The sequence below is a fragment of the Hemiscyllium ocellatum genome, chromosome 34 (assembly GCF_020745735.1).
Source record: "Hemiscyllium ocellatum isolate sHemOce1 chromosome 34, sHemOce1.pat.X.cur, whole genome shotgun sequence".
Lineage (NCBI taxonomy): Eukaryota > Metazoa > Chordata > Chondrichthyes > Orectolobiformes > Hemiscylliidae > Hemiscyllium > Hemiscyllium ocellatum.
This window is the reverse complement of record NC_083434.1, coordinates 47,236,245-47,249,674: the sequence shown is the minus strand read 5'-3', so window position 1 is coordinate 47,249,674 and position 13,430 is coordinate 47,236,245. Positions and strand designations below refer to the sequence as shown.

The 13,430-nt window shown below is 42.7% G+C and overlaps 1 protein-coding gene across 2 annotated transcripts in view; it reads right to left on the bottom strand.

Annotated features, from left to right (window-relative positions):
- The window catches only part of LOC132832309 (cadherin-18-like), a 716,018-nt gene that overhangs the window by 441,275 nt on the left and 261,313 nt on the right, over positions 1 to 13,430 (bottom strand). The window contains exons 3-4 of one of the 2 annotated variants that reach the window (XM_060850203.1): positions 7,520 to 7,663; positions 6,652 to 6,765 (exon numbers count right to left, since the gene is read on the bottom strand). The gene's annotated coding sequence lies outside the window, so the exon portion shown is untranslated. The remainder of the gene's footprint in view (positions 1 to 6,651; positions 6,766 to 7,519; positions 7,664 to 13,430) is intronic. The other variant, XM_060850204.1, reaches the window with a different exon arrangement.

Sequence of the window (13,430 nt, the reverse complement as noted above, 5' to 3'; positions counted from 1 at the left end):
GACAGTAATTGCCTGGGTAGGATTTGCCTTGCTTTTTGTGGACAGGATATACTTGGACAATTGTCCATATTGTTGGCTAGATGGCAGTGATGTCACTGTACTGGAGCAGCTTCACTTTGATGAGCATCTTCCTTTAGTGACCTTCCTGAAGTTTCCTCCTCCTTATCCTCCTACAAATTGTTTAATTGTCCATCAATATTTCAACCATATCTGACAAGACTGTAGAGTTTAGTGAGCTTTGTCACTTGAAGCTAATGCTGTTTGATTTGTCAGTAGTCCTGTTTGATGGCTTCATCAGATTGACACCTCATCTTCAGGTCTGTCTGATGTTGCTCCTAACATGCCCTCCTGCACTCTCCATTGAACCAGGGTGGTTCCCCTGGCTTGACGAGAATGGCTGAGGGGGGGATATGCTGGGCCACGAGGTTACAGATCATGTGGAACGCAATTTTGCTGCTGCTGATGGCCCCGCCTCGAGTTACCAAATCTTTGCAAATCATATCCCATTTTGCAAGGCAGGGTCATCCTAATGTGAAATCATGACTTTCTGTGTCTCTACAGCCTGTTTGGTGATCACCCGTACTCCTACTTTCAGGGACAGATTGGTCTGCAGTTGGCAGATTGATACAGTTGAAGTTTAAAATGTTTTTCCCTCTTGTTGGTTCCCTCGCCACGTGCTGCAGACCCAGTCTAGCAGGAATGTCCTTTAGGACCCAACCAGCTCGGTCAGTAATGCAGCTGCTACACCACACTTGGTGACGGGTATTGAAGACTCCAGTCAGAGTACATTCCATGTCCTTATCACTCTCTAGGTTGTCTTCAATAGGGAGGAGCACACCCGCTTCATCAACTGAAAGGGTTGGCTAATGAGTGGTGGAAGTATATGCTAATCAACAGGATCACGCATGAGCTGATGTCATGAGACTTCATGTGTCCAGAATCAAGAAATCTCATGGCATCATTCAAACATGCAGCTGGGAGTGGCAGGGGTGGGTAACATCAGAGAAATAAAAATACCAGACCCTTGTGCTATCACGGCGATGTGAATGGAAGTTTAGTTTAGTGTCAAACAGGGCTTAAAGACTGTGACAGTTCAACCTGCAAGTAATTTCCAGGAACAGAATAGAGTCAGTGGCTAAACATTGTTGGTGTGGGACTGTAAACAATGGGGCTGATTTACCCCTTCCTTAACGTGAGGAAAAACCCACTCATCAAATTCTGGTTGTCGGACTCACTGTTTAACATATTAAAGGGAGTGAGAGAGTGAGAAAAATAGTGATGAGCTAGCATTCAATGCCATTCAGGTACACGTGGGATCTTAATGTTGTCTTTCTCAATGGTGTCATTGTGAGGCAACATGTAGCCAACCACTGGCCTCTTCACATATCTCCCACTTATCATGAATCCTTTAAAAGCTGACCATTTTTATCTGAATACTTTGTGATACTGTAGATTAAAACAACATCCATTCAGGGACTAATAATCTCATCATGTCCAATGGCAGCTATTAAAAGCCACAATGACACAGGTATTACTGGCAGTTTCAAAACATTTGTTGATGATTATAAATTCATAAACAATTAATGTATTTTTAGAATTGAGATATTTAACCCAAATATTTATTAATAATGCCTCCTTCAGAAACAAAACTAAGAGATTTGAGCAATTGACAAATGTTTCTCAGTTTCTGGATTAAGCCTGAGTCCTTCCACATTGAGGAAATTTCTATTTCTCCGTGAAAATCATGTTATCAATTCTCACACATGTTTTACAGAGAGTTTTGGTCATCTATGTGCTTGTGTTGAACTGTAAGGTCAGTGGGTCCCTCCCAGGATCAATCCAAATGAGGAACAGGCAAAGACAGCAAAACACATTCTCATCTTTACCATCATGCAGTGAGAAACCTTTCTGGCAATATGTTTCCCACTTCGGGGAATTCAATGTGAACACTTTCTATTTACTGTGACAAGGCAAGCAATGTTTACAGGACCTTGCTGAATGAGGAGTAATTCATTTAATTAAGCTTTGCTTTTATTTCTGAGCCATAGAATTAAAGCGATATTTTTTCTTTTACTCTTCATTCCTGGCTATTCTGAATATGCAAAGGGACTTGAGAAAGTTTCAGTGCTTTTTAATTATACACGGTAATGATATGACTATAATGGAGAACCATCCTTTCTAAACAATTGGCAGAGAAACCTAGTAATTAAAATACCACATTTGTTTGGCTGCAATTAAGAGTTCACATGTGGAATTGTCTGTTCAGAGACTTGACTCCTGAGACTCAGAAAACGTTAGCGAGGTGTTTTCATGGTGGCAGATAATTATTTTTTGATACCTGAAATTGACATGTTGCTCAAATTTATTTGTCTAGAAACAGTCTCAACCCATACACAGACGAAAGATAAACTAACAGAGACCAGCAATAAGGAGAATGAAGCTTGAGTAGGCATAAAAACTCAAAAATTATCTCTCAACTAAATTCTACTGCCACATAGAAGTATATTCAGGTGGCAACCTTGGGTAAACGTCTAGGAATTGCAATTTGTCTTTGTAGCTGTTGCCAAAAATACACAAGGTTGTAGGTTAAACCCCACGATTAGTGGGTAAGGGAAAAAGGAGTGTGATAGGGACCAAAAATCAGATGCAGTCCAAAAGCAATTGGGCCGTCAGAAATCAGGGGTATTCCTCAGGTTCATTTTGTGAACATTTGAGCTGACAAGCCTACAGTCCTGAAACTTATATTAGGGAATCTAATCCAATCTAATACTGACCCTCCAAAGAGTGACCCATTCCTTTACCCTATACTTACTCCTGACTAATGCAGCTAACACTATGGGCAATTGAGCAAGACCAATTCACCTGACCCACACATCTTTGGATTGTGGGAGGAAACCAGAGCACCCGGAGGAAACCAACATAAACCGTAGTTAAATTCTCTTAGTGGATTTAGTCAATGCCAGGCAATTGTGTGGCATGAATGTCAATTGCCACTTGTCAGTCCAAAGGTGAATATTGTCTCGATCTTATTGCATTTGAACACGAACTGCTTCAGTATCTGAAGAGTTGCAAATGGTGCTGAACATTGTGCAATCATTGGTGAACAGCAGTTGAAGATGGTTGGGTCTAGGAAACTTCCCTGGATTAACACACTTGATGTTAAAAATTCTAAAACTAATTCTAGAAACAGAAAACTAGAGAAAATGCTTCATAGACTGTCACCTGATTAATACAAGTGACTATTTGCAGAACTTAATTTATTTTAAGTGCAGAATATCTTGAAGTATTGAAATTGTTTTTCAACATTTGACATGGAAATCTTTGAGCAGTCTGATGTGTTTTCAAAAAGCACCACTGCTCGAGATTTGATCTTGACAGCCGGTATGATAATTACTAATGCGCGAGGAAAAAGAAGGGGAAAAGAGGTTGGAGGAGAAATCCAGCTCATGACAATAACCCAAGTGTCATGCTGCCACACGGATCATCTATTTTGTTTCCAATTACAGCGACAGACCTCCATAATGGATGGGTCTGTGACATTCCCTCCATGTTCTGCTATAGCTGAACACGCAGCCTTCCCTCAGGGTATCAGTTTCAGCAGGGATTCTCCCGATTGCTGACTGTAGCCCTGTGGGATCCCTCCCCGGGATTCCGTATAGCATTTTAGTGAGCAGGGGACCTGAGCAGAAATTCAAATCAATTACATCTAATGCACAATATCACAAGTTTATCACTGAATGGGTGTTAAATAAAAACCTCAAATAGCCACTTTCCTGTTGTAAGTGAGAAAGTGTTGCTCTTGTAGTGAACCATAATTAAAGCAAAATATAGAGGATGAAGAATTACAAAGCTGCAGTGAATGGAAAGCCCATAAACTGCAACACAAAAATAAATTCTATTAGTACTTGGTAAATCCATCTTTAATTGATTATGGATTGAATGTTGGTTAAGCACCATTTTTCCTCCTGTTTTCTGTTAATTGGTTCTCTCATCTACTGCAGTTGGAGCAGCCATTAGTTTAATGGGGATAAAGCTTTAGCTTTTATTATTCACCTTTACTTGTTTAACAGAATATTTAGACCTAACACATAACTTGTCAGCAGACCAATTGTACCTGCACAGATAGACTGAGAACAAGTTCTGAATGGGGGGTGGGTGAGGCAAGCATTCCAGGTCCCCTTCAACTGGAGTACCAGTCTAGTGTTTGAACAGTGGAGAGACCACACAAAGCACAGATTGGATGATGAGGATAATCTGTTCAGGTGAAACTTTCTGTTACTTGTTCTTGGGATGAGGGTATGACTGGCTAGACCAGCATTTATTGCCCTTCTCTGATTACCATGAGAGAAGGTGATGGTGAGTTGCAGTCTATGTGCTGTTGATACATCTGCTAAACCATTAGGGAGGGAATTCCAGGATTTTGCCCCCATGTTAGTTAAGGAACAGCATGATATTTCCAAGTCAGGATGGTGAGTGACCTTGAGGAAAGCTCACAGTGGGTGGTGTTCCCAATGTATCTGCTGCATTCGATAGTATCAGTTGTGGGTTTAGAAGATGCATTCAGAGAAGCCTTGGTGAATTTCTGCAGACCATCTTGTAGATGGTACCTACCACTGCTACTGAGCTTCGGTGGTGGAGGGAATGGATGTTTCTGGGTGTGGTGCTGTCAAGCGGGCTACGTTGGGTTAGAGTATTCCATCACAATCCTGACTTGCTCTTTGTAGATGATGGGAGGAGTCAGGAAGTGAGTTACTCACTGCAGGATTCCTAGCCTCTGACATGCCCATGTGGCCATTGTATTTTTACAAGTCTAGCTCAGTTTCTGGTCAATAATAACCTTCAGGGTATTGATAGTTGGGTTTTAGTGAGTGTAATGCCATTGGATGTCAATGAGCAATGGCTACATTTTCTTCTGTTGGCTCTAGTCATTACCTGGTACTTGTGTGGTGCAAATTTTCTTGTCACTTACTCGGAGTTGATTGAGAAGATCACCTTGATCTTACTGACTCATGGAAAAGGTTTAATGGACCTTAAAGTCTTGTTCAGATCTTAGCTCTTACAGTCACTGACTGATAGTGGCTCTGAGTTTGTGAGATTGCTTAAAGAGAGTGTGCAGCCCACTTTGCAAATTCTTACTTTCATTGAGGACTATCCTCTTTATTTTGATGATGTAAGTCACTCAACATCACCTTGCACTGCAGTTTCTACAGTTGGAGTGTGTTCACATCCTGCTGTGATGGTGGTGCTGCTGGGGTTTGGGGTTAAAAGGAAGAGCTCTAGATCATGAAGCTGCACTGTGACAAGACAGGACTCCTGACAAAGGGCTTTTGTCCAAAACATTGATTTTCCTGCTCCTCAGATGCTTCCTGACCTGCTGTGCTTTTCCAGCACCACTCTAATCTAGACTCTGATCTCCAGCATCTGCAGTCTTCACTTTCACCCTGCACCTACTCTTTCCCTAGCTATCCCCTTGCTCCTTATATTTGCAGAAAACACATTGGAATTTTCCTTAATCCTGTTTACCAAAGACATTTCATTCTCCATTTTAGCCCTCTGAATTTCTTTTGAGTTCTTTCCTGCTATCTTTGTATTCTTTGATGGTTTTATGTATCTTCAGTTTTCTATGTCTCCTTTTCCATTTTGGACTAAGCTCATAATTTCTCTTTTCATGCAAGGTTCCTGAATCTTCTTATTCTTTTCCTTCATTTTCATGTGAACATACTGGTCCTGAACTTGAACCAAATGGCCTATAAAAGATTCCCACATGCCAGATGTGGATATCCCCTCACACAGCTGCTCGTAATCTACATTCCCTAGTCCCTACCTAGTGGGACTTAGCCTTCCCCCAGTTTAGTACTTCCACCCAAGGACCTGTCTTGCACTTATCCAGAAGTACGGGGAGAATGCTGGTAAGTGGAGTTGAAATGCCCATCAGCCATGATTGAATGGCGGAGTGGACTCGATGGACTGAATGGCCTTACTTCGACTCTTATGTCTTATGGTCTTAACTTTAAAACTTACAGAATTATGGTCACTCTTCCTGAAATGCTCCCTAACTGAAACTTCAATCTACCAGGTCTAGTGTGACCCCTTCCCAAGTTGGACTATTTTAATACTGTTTTAAAAAAGACAATCTGGATACACCTAATAACTTCACCCCCATCCAAGCCTCTGGTGCTAAGCAAGTCCCAGTCGATATAGAGGAAGTTAAAATCACCCATCACAACAATCCTGTTGTTCTCACATTTTCCATAATCTGTTTACATATCTGTTCGTCTACCTCCTGCGGGTTGTTGGAAAGCCTGCAGTACAATCCCATCAAAGTGACTGCACCCTTCCTATTCCTGAACTCTACCATGTGGCCTCTCTGGGTAAGCCTCCAAGGTGTCCTCCCTCAGTACAGCTATGATATTCCCCCTAATCAGTAACACAACTCCCCACCTCCTGTTATATCCCTCTCCATCTTACCTGAGACAACTAAATCCCAGAATGTTAAGGTACCAGTCTTATCCCTCTCTCAACCAAGTCTCTGTAGAACAATCAAACATTTTTCAGGACCCCCCACACGCAAACCCATTAAAAGTGGGAGTGTAAGATTGGGCCCTTTCGCACAAGCCCTCCCCACCCGATCCCAACAATTTCCAGACTTACACAAAGTGTTTCCATTGCTCCCATTGAGGGGGTAGAGAAAAAAAATCAACATTTAACTTGATCTTTCCTGGAGTTGAGGTGAATATGTCCCAAAGCATGATAAAAACCAGCTTCCTATCGAAAGAAAAACCATATGCTTACTGAATTTCTTCAAATTAATTTCCAGAAAACATAATACAATCATCTTCAAATTCTACATTTTTGCATTGATCTATGGGTTTTCTGTTTGGAAAGAAGGTTTAATGGCTTTGTGTTTTATTTGTGTTTGAAGTTGATGCTGCGTTCAACACCTTGTAAAGATAATTGACTTTTATATTTCTGTTGTGCCCTTTTACCAAGGGTCCCTGGATTATTCCTGTCTGTATGACAGCTCCTGCATTGAGGATAATGTTCCTGAATTCTCAGGCAATATGGGTTTCTGCTCTGATTTATGAGTCAGGAGTCTATCAGATATTATTACCATTCACGAGGAAGTCATTGAGTGGTTGTAATTAAGTGCCCAACCACAGAATGTCCTGCACACTGTGATGGAGTAATCTGATGTCTGTAAAAAGCTGCAGTTGTGGCATCGAGAGGCACAATTCTACTTTTTGCTTGATGAATCTTAACTACGGTTCAGCACAGAGCCACACTGACCTTGACAATAGCTGGGTTAAACACTTTAAAAAATGACCTTTCTTTTCTAAAGTAATTTTCTTCACTAAAATGTCAGGAAGCCATTTTTCACTCTGTGCGAACATAACAAGGAAACATTTAGAATGAAGGCTCACTTTTCAATTAAACAATAGGCAATTAACATACTGTTCAACTTATTGGTAATGGTTAGCAAACACAGGTCACAGAGAGGATGGAAAGGGATAAAACTCACAATCCTGTAGAAGGCATCAGAGAAACTGCTCAAGCAGAAATGACTCTGAAAGCATTAATCTTGGCCAATTTGTGACCTCTTCCAGCAGAAACCATCTTCAGATTATACTTCTGTGTCTTGCATCAGGCAATCATATCCGAAAGCCTAAAGGATGAGAAAGTTGACATTTTAGATTTTTGTTCTCTTGTCCTGCCATTAACAAATATTTCTTCAAAAAAAAAACAAGGACTAGTAAAGGTGAAATGAACAATGGTACACTGGGCCCAGAACACTGTGGATTTATAAAATCTGCTCGGTCATTTCGAAAGCAGCCAGGGCACCGTTGTGTTTTCCTCCCCCATACTGAGCTCCAGAGGGAGGCGTCCAGAATAATATGGCCCTCTCCAAGGGAGGACTGAACTGTGTGAGCAGCTTTAAAGCTCTCTCCTTCAGGATGCAACTACAGAGAGAGAACCTGACAAGATTACAGTCTGTTCATGAAACACCTGTTGAGCACCTCACTAATTGGTTAAACTACCAGCTCACTGCTGACATATCACTTCAAGAGAGAACATGTTGATGAGCCAGGATGGAGAATAACAGCCATCTCTCAGGTGAACCTGCAGCACTGAGTGCGAAGGACAGTCGCTGTATTTTCCTGCAGCAAACAGATGTTAAGTTTCTGACGAACAATCCTATAACAGATAGTGAAACAGACCTTTTGGGTGGCACGGTGGCTCAGTGGTTAGCACTGCTGCCTCACAGCACCAGAGACCTGGGTTCAATTCTAGCACCAGGGGTCTACCTGTGTGGAGTTTGCACATTTTCCCCCGTATCCCCATGGTTACGCCCCTGTGCTCTGGTTTCCAGGCACAATCTTGGAAAGGATGGATGCTAGGAAATTGTCTCCGTTACGTGAGGAGACGAGGACCTGGGACACAGCCTGAGAATTAGAGGGGGTAAATTCAGAACAGAAATGTGGAGACATATCTTCAGCCAGAGAGTGGTGGGCCTGTGGAATTCATTGCCACAGATTACAGTGGAGGCCGGGACGCTAAATGTCTTCAAGGCAAATATTGATAAATTCTTGATGTCACAAGGAATTAAGGGCTACGGGGAGAATGTGGGTAAGTGGAGTTGAAATGCCCATCAGCCATGATTGAATAGCAGAGTGGACTCGATGGGCCGAATGGCCTTACTTCCACTCCTATGTCTTATGGTCTTATGGTCTTACGGTCTTACAATCCAGGTTAGGTGAATTGGCCAGGAGGGTGTAGGGTTACAGGGTGAGGGGGTGGTTGTAGGGGTGATCCCCTATGGATGGTGAGTGTGTGCTGAATGGCCAGCTCCCATGGTTTGGGTTTCTGTGATTCTTATGATTGAATTAAACAGATGCTACATTCAGTTAGCTGCCCTGCTCTGAAATTGGTAGAGCCTGTGTCAGTAATCTCAGAACCACAATACTCACTGCTCTCAGATATGTTGTGACTGTTTCTGCAGTTCCACCTCCCAGGAAGATACAGGGAGGCTACAAAGCATCATGGAGTGAGCCCAAGACTCCCATTTCAAAAGTTCACCCCCTCACACCTTCAGCTTGCCTTCAGAGAACTGGAAAAAAATTGGCCCATGATCCTCTAATTTTTCCCAACCCCCTTTCCACCAGAACCAACAGGTTACCTCTCACTGTCTGAGAGAGATACAAAGCAAACTGCAAAGAATGATTTCAGAATGGACAATGGGAAAGTCCTCTCTGATTCACCAAGGCTGTTAAAATATTCCAGGAGAGGACAGTAAATGATTCTTCCCGCAGCACCCCCCCAGACTCTAAATGTTGACCACACTTGGGAATTCACTGCACTTTTCTGAACACCTTCATTTGGATTCAATGTGAACAATACTGAGGTGCCTCACACTGTCTAAATAAGGCCATAAGAAATAGGAAAAAGAGGGGGCCTTTCAGCCCCTCAAGTTGGTTCCAGCATTCAAAAGGATGATTGATTTATTGATCACTGCTCCAACAATCACTTTCGTGCATTTACCTCACAAGCCTGGACTCCCTGACTGATCAAGAATCTATCTTCCTCTTAAGTAAAGGGTGGTAGGTGCTTGGAACACATTGCCAGCAGAGGTAGTAGAGGCGGGCATGGTAGATTCATTTAAGGTGCATCTAGACAGATGCATGAGTAGGTGGGGAGCAGAGGGATACAGATCCTTAGGAATGGGCAATAGGTTTAGACAGTGGATGTGGATCGGCTCAGATTTGGAGGGCCGAAGGGCCTGTTCCTGAGCTGTAAATTTTCTTTGTTCTTTGTTCTGTATACACAAGGCCTCTGTTCCTATATTTGTTAGTTTATTCATTCATCAGGTGAAGGTGTCACTGGTTAGGCCAGTTCGAAAGGTTTGCAAATCTTTCAGAGAAGAAATCCTTCCTCACACCAGAATTAATCGATTTCCCTTTATTCTGAGACTATGGCCTCTGGTCCTGGACTGTCCCATGAGATGAAAGATCCTCTCAGTATGTATCCTGTCAAGCCCTTTATGAATCCTATATGTTTCAACCAGATCACCTCCCATTCTTCTAAACTTCATTAAGACAATCCCTCCATCCCAGGATCATCCTGGTGAATCTTCTCTGAACAGCCTTCCATGAATTGATATGATAACCTTCCTTAGATAAGGGACCAAAACTGCTCACATTACTCCAGATGTGGTCTCACCAATATTAGAACTTGTGTAACAATTTACTTAGCTGTTGAATCATTACTTTGTTTCCAAGGCTCTGAGTTTAGAAAGTTGAGATTAGGATTCCTGGTGCAGTCACATACTTGTCGGGCTCGATCATGAGACGTACTGCCCTATTATCACTGATACTCCAGCCATCGTCTCGAAAAGAGCTTTCCCTTTGGTCAGTGAGCAATTTAAAAATATACACATCAACCAGGAATAAACCATTCAGTCTCAACCCTGCTCCATCATTCAATAGGATTCTAGTTGATCCAGTTTCTCCACGTAACCCAAATCACCTTTCAGCCACTTATCAGAACCTATCAACCTCTGAAGCACTTAGGTAGTAGACCTGATTACTGTGTCTGCTCTGTTCCTATGCTGAAATGAGCACCCAGATTAATGTCTTAAAGCTCAGGTAAAGGAGATATGAGATGTTCATACATTCCTACTTTGAGTGGTCAAATGAGGGGATCTTATGAGAACCATTGCCTATGACCTCAAAGAAGGCGGAGACTTCAGATCGTAGTAAAGAGAGGTTCTGTTCGCCGAGCTGGGAATTTGTGTTGCAGACGTTTCGTCCCCTGTCTAGGTGACATCCTCAGTGCTTGGGATCCTCCTGTGAAGCGCTTCTGTGATCTTTCCTCCGGCATTTAGAGTGATTTGTATCTGCTGCTTTCGGTTGTCAGTTCCAGCTGTCCGCTGCAGTGGCCGGTATATTGGGTCCAGGTCGATGTGCTTATTGATTGAATCTGTGGATGAGTGCCATGCCTCTAGGAATTCCCTGGCTGTTCTCTGTTTGGCTTGTCCTATAATAGTAGTGTTGTCCCAGTTGAACTCATGTTGCTTGTCATCTGTGTGTGTGGCTACTAAGGATAGCTGGTCGTGTCGTTTCGTGGCTAGTTGGTGTTCGTGGATGCGGATCGTTAGCTATCTTCCTGTTTGTCCTATGTAGTGTTTTGTGCAGTCCTTGCATGGGATTTTGTACACAACATTGGTTTTGCTCATGCTGGGTATTGGGTCCTTCGTTCTGGTGAGTTGTTGTCTGAGAGTGGCTGTTGGTTTGTGTGCTGTTATGAGTCCTAGTGGTTGCAGCAGTCTGGCTGTCAGTTCGGAAATGCTCCTGATGTATGGTAGTGTGGCTAGTCCTTTGGGTTGTGGCATGTCCTCATTCCGTGTCTTTCCCTTAGGCATCTGTTGATGAAATTGTGGGAGTATCCGTTTTTGGCAAATACATTGTATAGGTGTTCTTCTTCCTCTTTTTGCAGTTCTGGTGTACTGCAGTGTGTTGTGGCCCTTTTGAACAGTGTCTTGATGCCCTATCCTTGATGTGGTCGGAAAGATGGGGTCTAAGGGTGAAGGTATGGGAAGTGGAGGAGAACATCTCCAGGACACATGCCCACCGCCCTGTAGCCAAACAGTTCAACTCCCTCTTCCACTCCACAAAGGACATGAAGGTCCTGGGCCTCCTCCACCGCCAAACTCTAGCCACCAAACACCTGGAGGAAGAACACCTCATCTTCCACCTTGCGATCCTCCAACCACGTGGAAGCAAATGTTGGTTTCACAAGTTTCCCCTCCTCCTACCTCATCCCGGATCCAACCATCCAACTCGGCACTGCCATCTTGACCTGTCCTACCTGTCCATCTTCCTTCACATCTGTCCGCTCCACCCTCCTCTCTGACCTATCACCATCACCCCCAACCTCCATCTGCTTTTGGATTCCCAGCTACCTTCTCCCCAGCCCCACCCCCTCCCATTTATCCCTCAACCCCCTTGCCTCCCAACCCAATGCCTCCACCACCCTTCCCCTACCCCCCAATTCCTGATGAAGGGCTTATGCCTGAAACATTGACTCTTTTGCTCTTTGGATGTTGCCTGACCGGCTGTGCTTTTCCAGCACCACACTTTTTGACACTGATTTCCAGCATCTGTACTTTCTCCTCACTCTTCGAAAGGGCAATCTGTCATCTGCCGCAGTGACTGTGGGTACAGATGGACCTGAGGCTCTCAGGGCAGGTGACATTGTTTAGCTGACCTTCTGTTCAGAGCTCATCAGGTAGGGATGGAGTGTTGCCCGTGATTCTGTTCGACTTTGCTTTGTCTCCTGTTATGTCCTGTAAGCCACATAGATTACCACAAACAATGGCTATCCATCTGATTAGTCTGGGTCTCGAGCTCAACTTGCTTTTGTCTCCTGGCGTTTCTGATAATGTGGGGGATGAATAGAAAGTAATAAGTTGAGTATTGATAAAGAAAAACTGTATTAGTCAATATTCCATTGTAAATATTAAAAGGTTTATTCGTCTCCATTCTTTCAAATTTGGAATTACTAAACGATGAGGTGTTCTTCTTCTGCCGTATGATGAAATAGATAGTTAGTTGTTTGTTTGATATTTTTATTAATTATCACTGACTATTATTATTGTGGTTTTCCTTTCCATGTGTTGATTCCAGAAAACAAAAATATGCTTTGGGGCCAGAAGATGAAATTCCCACTGGCCATGAATCGGGAATGGAGTATTTTGTGGAACCGGGCCAGTTGGACGTAATTTAGATCAATTCACTTTGGTGGGCACAAACCCAAATGCTTAATTGCCAGAAGTTGCTACTAAATGTTCCTAATTTATCAATGTCACTCATGTAACACTGGTTATTTGGTGTGGGGATTGCAGTACCTCGTCCACCTCTCTGATCATTGAAGCTGTGTCAAGGGAGATTTTATGTTAGAGCGACAATGTTCATCCTCACCTACATGCCCTCAAAGAAAGTGTGTGTAATATTGCATTCACTCATCTATAAATCAAATTTAATGAGTAAAATTTGTAAAGTAAGATTAAAACAACTATTAGTTTTAACTTTGTTTTAATGACTTACATAAGTGGCATTGCCTCTTTCAAAGCAGAGAAATTAAGACTTTCCTACTCTTTTGCAATATTGGGGTTTAAATTGAACATGTTTCTTCAGTGTAACACAGATATAATACTGAAAATGACTGCTTGTGTCTTTTGATGAGACACCTTGCCTGAAAAGCAAATCTCCTGTGGACTTTTGTAAACCTCGGTGCAACAAGAAGGAAACTGAAAAAAAACCCTCCCGTCCTGAGTGCTGTATTTGACTCTTTCATTATTACAAGGGGATACAAGGGGAGATCAGGAAGTCAATTAACAATTAACATTCATCTAGAAAGAAAATAACCATTCAATC